This window comes from Cupressus sempervirens, chromosome 1, assembly GCF_028749045.1.
Source record: "Cupressus sempervirens isolate cs-2001-9-10 chromosome 1, ASM2874904v1, whole genome shotgun sequence".
NCBI lineage: Eukaryota > Viridiplantae > Streptophyta > Pinopsida > Cupressales > Cupressaceae > Cupressus > Cupressus sempervirens.
The window spans coordinates 488,602,696-488,618,287 of record NC_143118.1 but is presented as its reverse complement, the minus strand read 5'-3'; the positions used below and the strand labels follow the sequence as shown (position 1 = coordinate 488,618,287).

Sequence of the window (15,592 nt, the reverse complement as noted above, 5' to 3'; positions counted from 1 at the left end):
TGAAACTGCGACTAGATCCGTTTTATGGAAGGAAGCATGGATTTCAAGGATGATAGAAAAATTCCTCTTGTATCATTGGGAAAAGTAATGTGAAGATGGAAGTTTTGGAGTAGGGCTGCAAACCTTGGAGCATGAAACATGGCATTAGGAGCTAAATTGATGTGGAAATGTTTTGCTAAGTCAAATCAAAATGCTAGATGGAGTAAAATATTGCAGGCTAAGTATTTAGAGTTTAGACACACATGAACCTGAGAGAGACTTTGCAATTACAAATCCATGAGGCAAATGTACAAAGGTTATTAGCTGTCATCAATTGTGCATGATGAGTAATGGTCAAAAAGCTTGGTTTTGGGAGGATTCTTGGAATGGATATCCACCCCTAGAATAAGTTTGACTCCTTGCAAGAAGTAAAATATTTTCTTAAGTAGGAGACAAAAAGTACTTAAAAATATCCCTTGAATTGATGCTCTCAAATATTAGATGGAAGAATTTAAAAAATTGCATTTTCCTAGAGGATAAAAAATTGTGACTTTTTTCCTCGCTGTAATATAGAAAAGTTATCTTTTCAAACATAAATGGTTTGCTGATCTAGGTTACATTGAGTCATGGTAATTACACTGTTAAGCTTTGATATGAATCTTTGTTGCAAGTTGGATTTGTAAAGACCCTTAGTCTCCTTCTGTTGTACAGCTGATGATGCCATGGTGGTTTTGTTTGTGTTTTGTGCTTTTTTGTCTTTTTTGAACAATTATATAAAATAAAATTATAAATGCAATGCTTGGAAAATAACTTTCTGCTAAATGCTATTTTAATTGTTTGCACAAATAAAAACTGAAATGAATGTCATCAAATGATCTTAATTACAATTGGAACCTGGTGAATATGCAGTCCATGAGGTTTGTAAATTGCAAGAAATGCCTCAGCTATATTTCCCAAGCCTCACATGAAATCACAGCAACCTCAGACCATTCCCTACAGCACTCATGATCAGCAAAATATTGTGCCTGCTGCTTGCCAACTTGGACACAGCTCCCTAATGATGCTACGCAGGCTTCCAGATTTGTAATTTGGCCTTAAAAAGGTCTGATGCAGGCCTGTAAAATACCACACAGGCCCCCACAATGAAATACAACCAGTGAAAAAACCAAACTCTGCCCAGTATGAAGGACAGCAGCTCACCCAGTCACAAAATGAACTCCCAATCAGTAATGCAGGTGTATTTAATGCAATAACAGTCTTTCAAACAGATTGAACCCTCTTGTGACAAATAAGTCCACCATAAATTCTCATAACAACTCCCCAAATAATAAATACAGACTTTAAATAACTTCAGCATGCAGTAGTCTTCCTAGCCACAAAAGAAACAGCAATGGAAGACGACAATAAATGTCAGAATATAATCCACAATACTTCAGCTGTAGATTAGATGCTCTCTCAGAGTCAAAATCCTTATACTACAGCAAGGGAATTGAAATCACAAATCCTAAAACCCTTTCAAGACAACAAAAAACAATAGACAATTGGATGATCCATTCTCATAATGGAAGCCATATTTATAATCTCCATTGTGCAATGTAGCTTCAACATTACACCTTTCACTTAAAAGCTTTTTTGCTTTGCACTTAGGCACATAATATAATTTGTTAATTTCCTTTTGGCTCCCAAAAATGATCTTTTCAATCATATCATGGTATTCTGACACGTTCTTGTGCCCAGAATTTATAACTTTTCAACCCGGTTCCAACGAGCTTTGACACTAAGGTGGCCAACATACAATACCAACAAAAATAGAAGACCTCAACTTATTTAGTTGAATAATAATAATAATTCACTTGTCTTGCAAAAATAACTGAAGAAGCATCATAATCGAAAAGAAAAATGATGAATGAACCTGACGGTTCCTTCCAAGATTCTTGGAGCCCAAACTAGAAGCTAGAAAAAAACTGAGAGCATCACTTAACTCCTCTAACTCAATTGAGCTCATCGAAACCAACTGTTGACTAATAGAGCCACAACTCACCATAGGCCATTGGAAAGCCTAATATCACCACAATTGAGACCCTCAAATTCCACTATCATCTCACAAGGGTTGTGATGATGAATTGACCAAGCTAAATGAAGGAACTTGCTAAAAATGGGGATATCAGAGGATTCCCTAATTATGGAATCAGTCCTAAGTTTCGGTGGAATAATACTATCCTCCCAAAGGCTGGAGCTTTCTTTTGGGTGACTTTAAATAACAGAATTTTAGCAAGCTGTAGATTGTCAAAGCTTTAAATATCGAAAACTTTTAATCGTGCTTTGTGTGTCAACTAGAAGAAATCACTGATCAAATGCTCTTAAAATGTGAGTGTGCTCAAGATTTGCTAGAAATGGTTGCAGAATAAATTAAGTTGGTATGCCCACTTGCTGATGGTCTTCTCAAAGTATTCCCTAGTTGTCTTGTCCAAGTATTCTCTAGCTGGCCATTTCTTCATAAATATTCAATTTTCTCTTCTATCTGGTTGTTTCTCCTATAATAATTTGGAATATTTGGTGGAGAAAATAAATGAAAGGCCTTTCTGTAAAGAATATCTGATCATTTCAGATATATTAGTTCAGATTGAGACTTCTATATCAGAGATTGCAATTATATATATATATATATATAGAAAGCAATCTCAAGGTCAAAACCTTCGCAGCTTGGTATTCCAAACTTTATTTTCTTGGCAATCTCTCTCTTTCTAAATCTTGTTCAATGTGTTCTTTGATAAAGTTAAAATCACCAGGCATACGATTGCATGGTCTCGTAAGACTTCTCCACATGTCAAATTAAATTTTTATTACAAGAGGTAATTGGTAAATAATTGGATAAATATTAACAAAGAGAGAATTGTTCTTATAGAGATTACAATTGAGGAGTTTCTAAAAATAAACATACAAATAATAGAAAGAATTTATTATACAAGATATTTACAAAATCTCGAAGTGACCATTAAAATAGAAAAAGAATAACTTAGGAGATATTATTTTAGTACCCTTCCTTAATGATCAACTTATCAACGACAACAAGCTGCCCCCTGAATTTGACAAACTTCCCTAGAAGTGAATATCAGCAATTTGGTCAGCTATGGGAACAAACTGCAAATCCATCAATTCATCTTCAACCATCTGCCGGATAAAATGACATGAATGTCAATATGCTTAGTGTACTCATGGAAGATTGGATTTTTGGCGAGTTTGAACCCCCCTTGATTGTCACAAAAGAGGGGTGAAGGGCCTTCTTGAGGGATATGGATGTTGAAGAGCATCCTACCAAGACAAACTGCCACACAACCTGCTTTGATTGTTCCCCTATATTCAATTTTAGTTGAGGAAAGAGATATTGTCTGCTGCTTCCTAATGGTCCAAGTAATAGCACCTGTGCCCGAATTGAAGACATATTTGGAAGTAGACTTTTTGTCATCAATTGAGCCCTCCAATTTGAGTTTGTGTAACCAATAAGTTGGGCATATTTGGTTCATCCATATAGAAGACCATAATCAAGACTGCCCTTGACATAGCGTAGGATGCACTTTGTTGCAGCACAATGATTTGAAGTGTTAGTTGTCGTGAAGCGAGACATGTAACTCACTGCAAAGATGAGATCAAGTCTAGTGGTGCTGAGATTCATTTTCAACAAGTAAACCAGATTTGGTTGGTAACTTGAGACCAAACTCCATAGGTGTAGATGCATGTTTGCAATCCTGCATTTTGAATTTGTTGAGAAGAGCCCATGCATACTTAGATTGGGATATGTAGATGCCATGTGATTGCTGCCAAACCTTGACAAGTAGGTAGTAATGAAGAAGTCTAAGGTCAGTCATGTCAAAAGTCTGATTTGTGAGGTGCTTATCATTTCTGATTTGTGAGGTGCTTATCATTTTCATGTACCATGCTCGAGGAGCTTGTTTGAGGTTGTTAAAGTTTGGTAGCTTTAGTTGAATAAACCTTGAGACAATACTATTATATATATATATATATATAAGCATTATTATGTGACATAATTTAATATAATAATAAATCATGGAAATTATATATATATATATATATATCTCATGGGACATGTCTCTTCTTGGATTATTCTCAATATATATATATATATATAAGGGATTGTTGCCTTTGAAAAATACATACCGAGTAGATAGTACAATTACATTTGCAGCGATCTATATTATGTAACATGGTATCAAAGAAGGTTTCTTACATGCCCGTGATTGTGGATAGTTTATAATAAACTCACATCAGTAATGATGGATCTATGGTCCCACAGTCAAAGGGTTTCCTTCTACTTCACTGCAGACTGTGCAAAAGGGTTGCACTTTGTATAAGAAACCTTCAATGATATGAATTTGGAAAAGGGACCGTAGATGAGGACTAGGCCCAATAAGAAAATACTGCACCATTATAAACATTAACAGGTCTTACTCGATAGATGTTTTAAGAAAGGTTCAATGGCAAAAGGTTTGCCTTTACTTCAGCTCTTGCTACTATAAGTTGGTAATACGATATAGTGGTATCTGGGATGATGATAGATTATCGACCAGTGAATGAATATTATCTATAGAAATAGTAGAACTAAATATTCAGGAATTACATTATATTGATCTGTGAACATGCAAGTATTGCAACATGATATTGAGAACTTCCTAACGCATTGGGTCATCTTATCACCATTATCTAGGATAATGATAGACTTTTAGTTCTATGAAATGAAACATGAACACCAGTTTGGGAGAAGTCAAACTTGAGGATCACCATTGGCTCTTTTAGAGGTCATTGATATTTGGGGATTGGGTGATGTAGTATGTACTTAATAAAAGCCATACCCATATAGCATATAGCATGATTTTTTTGTTAACTATAATTGGAAATGCTCTATCAAAAATGTCTACAAAACATAAAGCATAGTAAAATACACAAGAACTGTAAGGGCATGAACCATTTTATAGAATGTCCTCAAAGAGAGGTCTACCTAATGAATGCAATAAAACTAAGATTTGATTTTAAGATATTCCAAGTAATGCATTACATGGGTACAAGGTCAAAACCCCCTGTCTTTGTGATTATTCCTCCTACCTGCGTGAATGAACAAGAAGCATTAGAGTAATCATTGATATTTGTTTCTTCATCAACACAAAGTGTTTAACAAAAGGCTCAAAATGATGAAAAACATGGAAAGATTTTTTGATCTAGAATTCATTAGTCCTCTGAAGATTGTGCTGGATAGAGTGAGACTCATGAAGTGAATATCTTTGATGATTGACATTATGAGTATTCCTCTATATCAAGAGGGAACATGACAGTTTATTAGAGGCAACCTTGACAAAGAGAGGGAGTAGATAGAGGATATGTTTTGGTTAACCTGAGGGAGTTCTCTAGGCTAGGCTGGGCGGGCTGAAGCAGAAGCCCCCTCCCCCTATATATATATATATATATATATATATATATATATATATATATGGCACTAACCTCTCCATCGAGAAAGCCTTATATGGTATGGATTGCATCATTATAGTCGGCACCCTATATCTATATTGCAGAAATCGAGGAGCCTGCCCTATATGTTGTATCTAGAGTTAGCAAACATGCAACTGAGGGTCCCCTACTATTCATTTGTGCCCCTACTATTCTATGGCATGAGGACATTTGTCATTTATCAGAGGTAACTTTGAACGAGGAGCTCAAAAGTTAATATCAAATTTAGAGGGAGTTTGACACTTAATTAGAAGAAACCTTGACAAAGAGGTCAAATGGTTAGTGTTTCTCGTGAAGAAGTTCCAAGTGCAATCCCTTGTATTACGTTCTTCTCTATAAGAGATAAGTTTGAGGTGAAAACCTTATTCTCTAATATGGTTCATGGTGGATAACATGGCAACACCACATGATAGTATCTGTGGTGACTTAATGTAAATTTTTGATTTCGTGTGTGTATGGGCCTGCCCCCTATGTATGTCTTGAGGAGGTGATGATTTCCAAATGATTATCACTTGTATTTGCAAAAGTTATTGGAAGTTGACTATCTTACAATAACTTAAATCATGATATACCTTTTATGTAAATGTTGAAAGCAATCATGATGGATTATATCTTGTAAATCAACAACTAAGTGTTAGATGTCATTCACTTGACGGTCTATGAGTTGCTTGCATAGATATATTTTGAGTACTTGGTGAATATCATGTGTTGATACTCTGAAAGGCCAATTCTCATGATATCAAATGTGATATCAAAATGGTGGAGATCTTCTGATCAAAGATATCCTTAAAATTTGCCATTCCTAATATTTTACCAATGGTGTAATATCTATCATGTGTTTATCCTCCCTAGCTAAGAGGGAGCATTAATGTTTGGTAGCTTCAGTTGAATAAACCTTGAGACAATACTATTGTAGATAAAAATACACACACACATGCATATGGATAAATTTATATACATATCTAAGTATTATTATGTGAGAGAATTTAGTATAATAATAAATCATGGAAATCATACACACAAAACAATAATTAAAACTTATTATTATATATTTAACGACTAGACTTGTCCCATGAAGGGACATGTCTCTTCATGGATTATTCTCAATATATAAATGTAAGGGGTTGCTACCTTTGGAACATACATACGAAATAGATAGTACAATTTCATTTGCAATGATCCATATTATTTAACAGAGGATATAGAGTGCTTTTACTTGTTTGAGTACCTGGATTTTTTGAATGGTAACCTTGAATGTAGGAAGCTGCGTTATTTAGACTTCTTGTAACTCACCATTCAAGAACACACTCTTGACGACCATTTGATGGACCTTCCAGTCACACTAACTACTATGGCAAGGACTAATATGATGGTGCTCATTTTTGTAGTGAGGGTAAAGGTCTCTTCATAGTTAATGCCTTCCCATTGAGAAAAGCCTTTGGCAACAACACTAGCCTTTTACTTCTAAAGTACCATCATTTTTTTATTTGACTTTTAGAGCCGTTTGCATCCGATGGGTTTTTTTCTTGAAGGATAATTGAACAGATCTCAAGTCTTATCTTTCAATAGGCTATGATGCTCAATTTACATAGCTTTGTTCCACTCAGGTATTCCTTTTGCATGTGTGTATGTGTGAGGCTCATACACACCGTGAATGTTGGCCACGAGAGAAAAATTGACCGAGTTAGATTGTTTGCTCTGTTGCAAGTAGTTCTATCCTTGATGAGCTCATCATCATGAAGGTTGCCAATCCTCTTAGCCCACCACTTAGGCAAGATAGTAGAAGTGCTAATAGCTGAAGCAAGAGGTGCAAGGAGATCATCATCATCAAACAAAAGGTCAGATGAATCCTGAGAAAAAGAGGTGGAGAGGTTGCATGTCTAAAGGAGACCACTGGAGAAGGAACTAGAGGAGAGTTAGGAAGAGGAACAATTGGAGTCTTCTCAATTGAAGCTTTCTCATTAGGTGGACCTAATAAGGGATGAATATCCAAGTCTTAATCTTGGAAGACTGATCCTTTGAATTCATAATCTGAGGAGAGCTAAAATGACCCTCATTCCTCATCATAGACTACATCATAATTGAAGATGAGATGACTTGTCTTGATGTCAACTAGGCAGTAGGCTTTGTGATTATCACTGTAGCCAATTCCCACGAGTTTATGGCTTTTGGCATCTAATTTGGTGCCTTTAGCATCAAGGGCCCAAGCAAATGCAGTGGAGCCAAAAACTTTGAGATCATTGTATTTGGGCTTACGGCCTAACCAAACCTCTTCTAGAGTCCGCTTCTTGATAGCCATTGTAGGAGAGTGGTTGAGAAGATAGATGACAATGTGGATAGCGTTAGACCAAAATTTCTTTGGAATTTGCTTGTGTTCAAGCATAGATTGCACCATTTCAGTGATTGTGTGGTTTCAATGTTCACCAACACCTGAGGGGTTTAGGGTGTTGTGTATCGGTGCTTTATGTCATGTTGGTCACAAAAATGGGAGAAGGTAGAGGAACAAGTCTCCCCCATTATCAGTCATAAGAGTAATAATATGTTGATGAACTCTTTTCCTACAAATGATTTGAACTTTTAGAAAACAACAAACACCTCTAACTTTTGATGAAGAAAATATACCCACATTTTATGACTAAAATCATCAAAAAAAGTAAAAAATTACATAGACCCAGTAACAAAGGGAGTAGCCATAGGTCCACAAACATTAGCATGGACTAGTTGTACTCCAAGAGTGGGATGTTGCTTCCCAGCTTGACATGCTCTGCAGATTTCGAGATTTTGGGTCTGAATTTTTGACAGGCCAATGACAAGATCTTCCCAAACAGTTTGAGAAAAATAGTGTACACTCAAGTGCCCACATTGTTGATGCCAAAGAGTACTTATAGAGGAACAATGGGCTGCCATAGCAAGCTCCTGAGAATCCTCAAAGTCAAAAACTCTGAAAAGACAGTTATCTTTAACACCAACAACAACTCTAGACGGAGTTTCATGATCAAGGATACTTGCATTAATGTGTATTGATGGTCATGTCAAGCCAATGAGAAAGTCACAAAATTTAACTAACGGAGAGAAGATTGAGTCCCATGCTTAGGACATAGTACAGATCAAGGAAAACCAGTTTCCTTCCTCTAGACTAAATCCGAATATTGCCTTTTCTAGCAACAATGTACTCTTCTCCTCTGCCAAAAATAATCGAGTTTGTGAACCAATCTTGACAATGAATAGAGTGGCAGGAGGCATCCGAATCAATATACTAGGCAGAGGATTTGACATTATATCTGCAGGTCTTTTAGCCATGAAGGCATAAAAGGCAGACTCACCGAGCTCAGTGTTCTTCATAACATGTGCTTGAGGCTGTGAGCTAGATTGCTTGGCTTGAGAAGCTAAGCGTTTTTGACACTCCAACTTCATATGACCAAACTTATGGTAGTAGTCGCACGTAACATTTTTCTTCTTCGAGGCTTCTGATGATGAAGCAAAAGGATTCTGCTGAGAAGATCAAGACAACTGATAGGAGCTTTGTGGATTTAGCTGAAAAGACTTGAGTGGTAGAAGTTGAGCCGATACCATTGCCAAATTGTTGATTCAAGCGATCTTGTTGTAGAAGCATGATACAAAGATTGGAACATGAAATGTCAGATTGAGTGGAAGCAATGTTGAGAGTTTCAACAAAGTGCTCATAGGAAGTCAAGAGACTCTTCGAGGTGATAACCATGATGTCTTCTTCCATTTTGTGTCCAATGGCTTCAAACTGATCACAGATATCCTTGATTTTATTAAGATGCTCCTGTAGGAATACTTGATCATCTATCACGATTGAAAAGAGCATGTTCTTGACAAAGAATGCACAAGTTTTGTCTGAAGTTTCATGCAAACTTCTCAGATGGCTCCAAATTTCTGTAACTGTTTGACCAGAAGGAACTTCCAGGAGCTGATCACTAGTGACGAACAATTTGGTGAGCATGACAACTTCTCGATTCTTCCCATCAAATTTATCTTGCTCTATGCCAGCTTTCTCAGGAAGTTTAATTGTGCCTAACACAATTGTGTCAAGACACTTGTACTAAAAAGTTGTCATCATGCACTGCTTCTAGGTATTGTAGTTCTTGCCATTGAATTTATGACTGGCCTCCAACATAATGTTGGTGAAAGATGCCATTGTATGCTTTTTGAAGCAACAAAAAGAAGAGTAGATGGCTGAATGAACAGATTTTGAATGTGCTGATTATAGAGGCAGGTATAGAACAGATTTTAATACAAATCTCTCAGCTCAAAAATCAGGACACCAAAATCAAGACACCTAGAAAAATCTGTAGACAATGAGCTCTTGAAAAGCTCACAAGAATTTGTAAATTTTTTTTTTTTTGGCTAGCATAGAATTCAAGAAACAATTAATGAAGCAGGCATTTTTTTTTAAAAGAACCCAGTTGAGGTTAAAAGTCCACAAGAATTTGCAGCTTGATTTAGAATCCAACCAGAAAAACTGAGGATTTAAAAAAAACCTTAGTCAACTTGTTTGGAAGTTATAGAAAAAATGGTGAAATTCTGGCCACAGAAGAAAGATAGAGGGGACAAAGAAACGCTAGGTGACAGAGAAGCCATTTTTTTGTGCACATGCAACCAAAAATATGGTTGAAAATGGTGGATGGATGTAGGATCTTGTCTCTGTGAAAATAAGAGTCGGTACAAGCAGGGATTGAGATGACAAACCAAGAACGGGAACCCAAAAAATTGTCGTAGAGACCACAAAGGGCCATCAAAGTAAAAGAGGCCACAAGTGATGAAGATTTCCCACCCAAAGAATATTGTCACTGCAGAAAAGACCGGTCGCGTGGGTTGTAGAAATAACCACAAATGAAGAAAATGGCAGAAAAAGACATCTTCACTAGACACTACAAACAATGGTGTCCTCAGAATAGATCCAAACAAAAACAACATGGGCTTTGTTGTGTTTGTAGAAAAACAAAACCAACAGAAAAACTTCCAAATTAAGTTGCAAAGAAACATAAGGGCTTGCAGAAAATCGATGGCTAGAAGTAAAAAGAACAAACACAAAACCCTATATTTGAATAGAAGCACCCATAGGTTGCAGACTAGGAACAAAGGTACCAAAGTATTTCAAAAAAAATTAAAAATGAATAATTTCCATTTATCTCTACTCTGGTACCATATTACAAGAGGTAACTGGTAAATAATTGAATATATATTAACAAAGAATGAAATGTTCTTATAGAGATTACAATCAAGATTAGAAGTAAAAAGAACAAACACAAAACCCTATATTTGAATAGAAGCACCCATGGGTTGCAGATAGGAACGAAGGTACCAAAGTATTTCAAAAAAATTAAAAAATGAATAATTTCCGAAAGAAATTATTTATCTCTACTCTGGTACCATATTATAAGAGGTAACTGGTAAATAATTGAACACATACTAACAAAGAATGAAATGTTCTTATAGAGATTACAATCAAGATGTTTCTAAAAAGCAATATACAAATAATAGAAAGAATCTATTATAGAAGATATTTACAAAATCTAGGAGTGACTGTTAAAATAGAAAACTAATAACTTAGGAGATATTATTTTAATAATTTTGATGGTGCATGCTGAGGTTATCTAGGAAAATATGGTAGGGATCTCTTGTTTTTGCAAGCATTTATAATATTCATTGATTTACCTTCGATTGTGAGATGTAAGATATCACAGAGTTTAAACCTGCTAACAATGTCTGTACATTCACTGCGTTATTGGCTCCATATGGAAGTTTACTTTCCAAAGCAGCTAAAACAATACCATTTGGGTCTCTGAGAACACATTCCTGCACCAGATTTTCCTGGATTACTTTGATATGTATTATCAATATTTTATTTGATGTATGGAAGTAGTTCTTTCTTATTAACAAGTCTTTTGAAAACCAAGATTACAAGTGGTAGAAATATTATGAAATATCTTACTATGAGTTGGGTTAGGGATATGTCGTTGTTTCTTGCAATACACAAGTCCATTTGTTCTCAGAAAATAAGAGTCTAGACGATCATTCAAATATGTATTAGCAGAACTCTTTGGTAAATCTTCATTAAGGCTATGAATGTTAGGTAATTTGGTGTTAATAGCTTGTTTAAACTGCTGCTTTCAAGGGTCATTGAATTAGCACAAAAATTGTCCCCTACTTAAGGTATCAACAACTAAATTGTCTTTGCTAAATAATACTGGATATCAAAATCATCCACTTTTTAAACTCGATTCAGTGCCTTTCTCTCAGGTTCAATTGAGGTTGAGTGAAAATGTTTTGGCGAGCCCATGATTAGTTTTAAGCATTGTTGGAAAACTGAGATTCTGTAAAAGCTCACTAGACCCAAAGAACTTGACATGGCAGCTTAAGAAGTTGCTTAATAGTTAATTCATTAAAAACACATTTTTTTGCCAATCCTTGCTAAATGATTGAATTAAATGCATACATTGAATACAAAGAGGAGACTGATTTGACTATGACAGATTTGATACTTGAAGTCTGATATTGATTTTGTTATAAATACTAACAGGCTATAAGATTTTCGCTCTGAGAGATCTGAAGCTGTTTAGAGACTCAGATTAAGGTCGCACGAGTGGTCCAGAGTCTTCTAATGACAACCTTGACCTTTTGGGCAATCCTAAGCTTTGAATCTTTAGCCGTCCAGTTTTTGGGTTACAACTTTCAACTCAGCTCAAACTTGCTTAAAATAGGATGTGTTGGAAGGAGAACAAAGAAACATGCACTAGTTTATTTGCATTAAAATGCAAGGTTAAGGTTGTACCTACAGGTTGATCTTTCTGCTTTTAGCCTTGAACTTGTGCACAGTTTTGATCTGAAAAGTTCTGATCCCTAACAAACTAGTCTTTTTGACACTTATGAAAAGGACTCACCTATTTCTGTACTTGCAAGGAGAAAACTTGGTGTTGAGAAGCACCATTCGAACTTGCTATAGGAATTAAGAACCCTTGAAACTTAAATTACAGCCAAGCGCAATTGGTCAATTCAACCACATGGTGATAAATTGAAAAACACAGCAAGTAGTGTATGTAACGGATGCATATTTAGTTAAGAATGATGTAATAAATGATCGAGACTTATGCAGTGGATGAGGTGCAGTGAATGCTCGAGTTGTAGGCTGACAAAGAAATGCTAGTGTTGCTCATGCAAAGAGGCTTATGATTATTGCAGAAGTCAACTATGACTGAAGTTACAATGATTGGAAATGGACCTCAATGAATAGTTGATGATTGGCATGTTTTAGTGGTCATGTCCTTAAAAACAAGCTGAAGGTGCACAATTTGAACTAATTTGTGTGCGAGTAAGTGGATAATGGTAACATTAGGCTGAGTCGGCTTGTAGCCACAAATATGAATTTTAATCAGAAGGATAATGGCCACAAGTGCAGCCTTGAATTGGGTCATGGCCTTGCATGCGGCTTGATGTGGTCAGATAAAGTACTGATCTGGAGGGTAGGGTTTATCTCAGGAGTAAAATTATATTTAAGTGGTAATTAGAGTCTGGAGTAGGTGATTATAACATATTGGATCATGCATTTATGCGACCCACACAAAGTAGCATAGAACAAAAAGGGAAAAGCGTTGAAGGAATGGACTCTTCACCTCAATGGGTGCACCCAATTTTAGATCTGAACACATCATATAGGGATTTGACATTGGGGATCCTTAATGAAAATCCCTTGGATTTACTTATTCAGACCGACATCATCAATTAATGGTCTTCAAAAATTTCTTCGTAGATTGAGTCTAGTACATAATGTAGGAATCTCTTCTAGATTCCAATTTACTTGAGTAGTGCATCTTATGTTATCAGGTTTCTTGGGCTGTAAGAAATCGTAAAATTTCTGAATCAAAATTTATATATTGAACGGTTTATAAAGGGCAACACTTCATACATGCTTTTTGATTGTTGCCTCATTCCTTGTAGTAGGAAGGCTGTAGGTATTGCCTAGAGGCTACATCCATTGACATTTTAAAGATCTGCAGATACTAGCACCAACATGGTAAATGCTCATATGCACTGTTCTTTTTGCCTAATAAAGTGATGATAGAATTCATTTATTTGTTTTTCTTTTTTGATGTACAATTAATTTGAAAGATATGATTAATTTGAAAGATATGTTCTATTCTTCTTTTGCAGGTATTACTGATACTGGTCTTCAAGCTCTTGGGAAAGGTCTAAATAAGTTGCATTCATTGGATGTTTCACAATGTAAAAAGATATCTGATAAGGGAATACAGGCGCTTGCTGAAGGGTGCCCACATTTGGTAACCTTACGTTTTAATGGATGCAAACTTATAACAGATCGATCTCTTCAAACACTTTCCAGGTGCTGTGGAAAATTGGAGGAGCTTGAGTTGCAGGGGTGTACCAATATTACTGATGGTGGTCTTTCAAGTTTAGCTCAAGGATGTTGTTCAATCCAGATGCTAGACATCAGCAAGTGTGTTAAAGTAGGGGATGTTGGAGTTTCAAGACTTGCTCAGTCTTGCTCTCTTTTGACGACCTTGAAGCTATCAGATTGTTTGAAAATTGGAAATAATGCAGTAACATCTATAGCAGAAGGTTGCAAAAAGCTTGAGACTCTGATGATTGGAGGATGCAGGCTTGTGTCTGATGAATCCATTCAAGCAATTGCTTCTACTTGCAGTTCTAATCTAATAAGTTTACAAGTTGAATGGTGCCTGGATATTACTGATGAAGCAATTCATTCAGTTCTTTCATGCTGCACACGGCTTGAAAATTTTAACATGGCCTGCTGTGATAAAATAACAGACCATGCATTCACTTGTTTAGGGAATGATGGATCTGGATCATGTTTGAAGTTTTTAAAGATTAACAACTGTCCTGGCATATCAACTACAGGGATTGCTTTGATTGCTGAATTTTGCCATTCACTGAAGTATTTGGATGTTCGATCTTGTCCTCAGATTACGGAAGAGGATGTCAACAGGGCAGGCATTCATTTTGATGATCATTGCAAATTAGTATACCACGGGGATTGTATCTGAGCATGCCTTGTGAAGTGAGACAGAGTAATAGCTATTCAATACAGGTGGATTATATTTTCAGTGCAGAAGTGAAAAGAGAAGCAGTGAGCATAGAAAGCATGTTTATGCTCCCAAACCTGTAAATGTATCTTAGATCTGGTAGTTAACCCTGAAGTTGTATTCTTCACTTTTGTATCATATGCTTGGCATTATGGTGATGGAACATTGATGCTGTATGAGTATATATATTATTATTTTCAGCTAAAACTAGTCTTCAATATGATAAACCTATATTATTCTACTAGATGCAGCAAACTGTGTTGCTGTATTCTGTAGTTTGACATTTCAGTCAGGATAATAGTTTTCTTAATAGTGTTCAGTGAAAGGATACCCTGCAATGTTCTGCATTGAGGACTAGAATTTTGTGCACAATAACATGGATTTTTTAAAAAAAAATTTAGAGTATCACCGTGTTTGGACTGAAGTTGGAATTTTTTTTTTTTGTTTCTTACAAGTTTATTTTTGTGAAAGACCGCATAGTGGATTTACTCATGGGTGCTATTCGATTTTTAGTAGAAGACTCCATTTTCTTCACTTGGAAATTAATTCTATTTCTCTTTCCATATTTTGCAAATTTATAGAGATGGGGAAATTATCCATAAGATCCCATACAAGCTTGTTTTAAATAGATTACATCAAACCTTTGATTAAGCTCATTAAGTCATTGGGTAATACAATAGTCGACCCTAGCTTATTGGATAACCATATTCAACATTTCTGTGTGAATGAGTAGTTAATGAGAATGTGACCAAAATTGTTTCTTTTTGTGATTCATGAAGGCGACATTTAGAAGGGCCAACAATCCAAATATTCTAAACCAATATACTTTCAGCACCCTCTATGGTAATGTTACCCAAGTAAACATGCATGCTTCAGGTAGACACATTTTATTCCAGCACATATGAACATGTATGTTTTTGAGATCCATTGTGGGTATTGTATTCCCCTATTTTTGCTCCACTCTAGATTAATTTGTCTTCCCCTTTCCTATTTTTTTTTTGGTAACCCAG

General features: G+C 35.8%; 1 pseudogene across 1 annotated transcript in view; it reads left to right on the top strand.

Moving 5' to 3' along the window:
* The window catches only part of LOC149578387 (uncharacterized), an 82,479-nt pseudogene extending 67,492 nt beyond the window's left edge, over positions 1–14,987 (top strand). The window contains exon 2 of the transcript XR_016364410.1: positions 13,672–14,987. The product of XR_016364410.1 is annotated as an uncharacterized LOC149578387 (transcript). The remainder of the gene's footprint in view (positions 1–13,671) is intronic.
* The last annotated feature ends 605 nt before the right edge of the window (positions 14,988–15,592 follow it).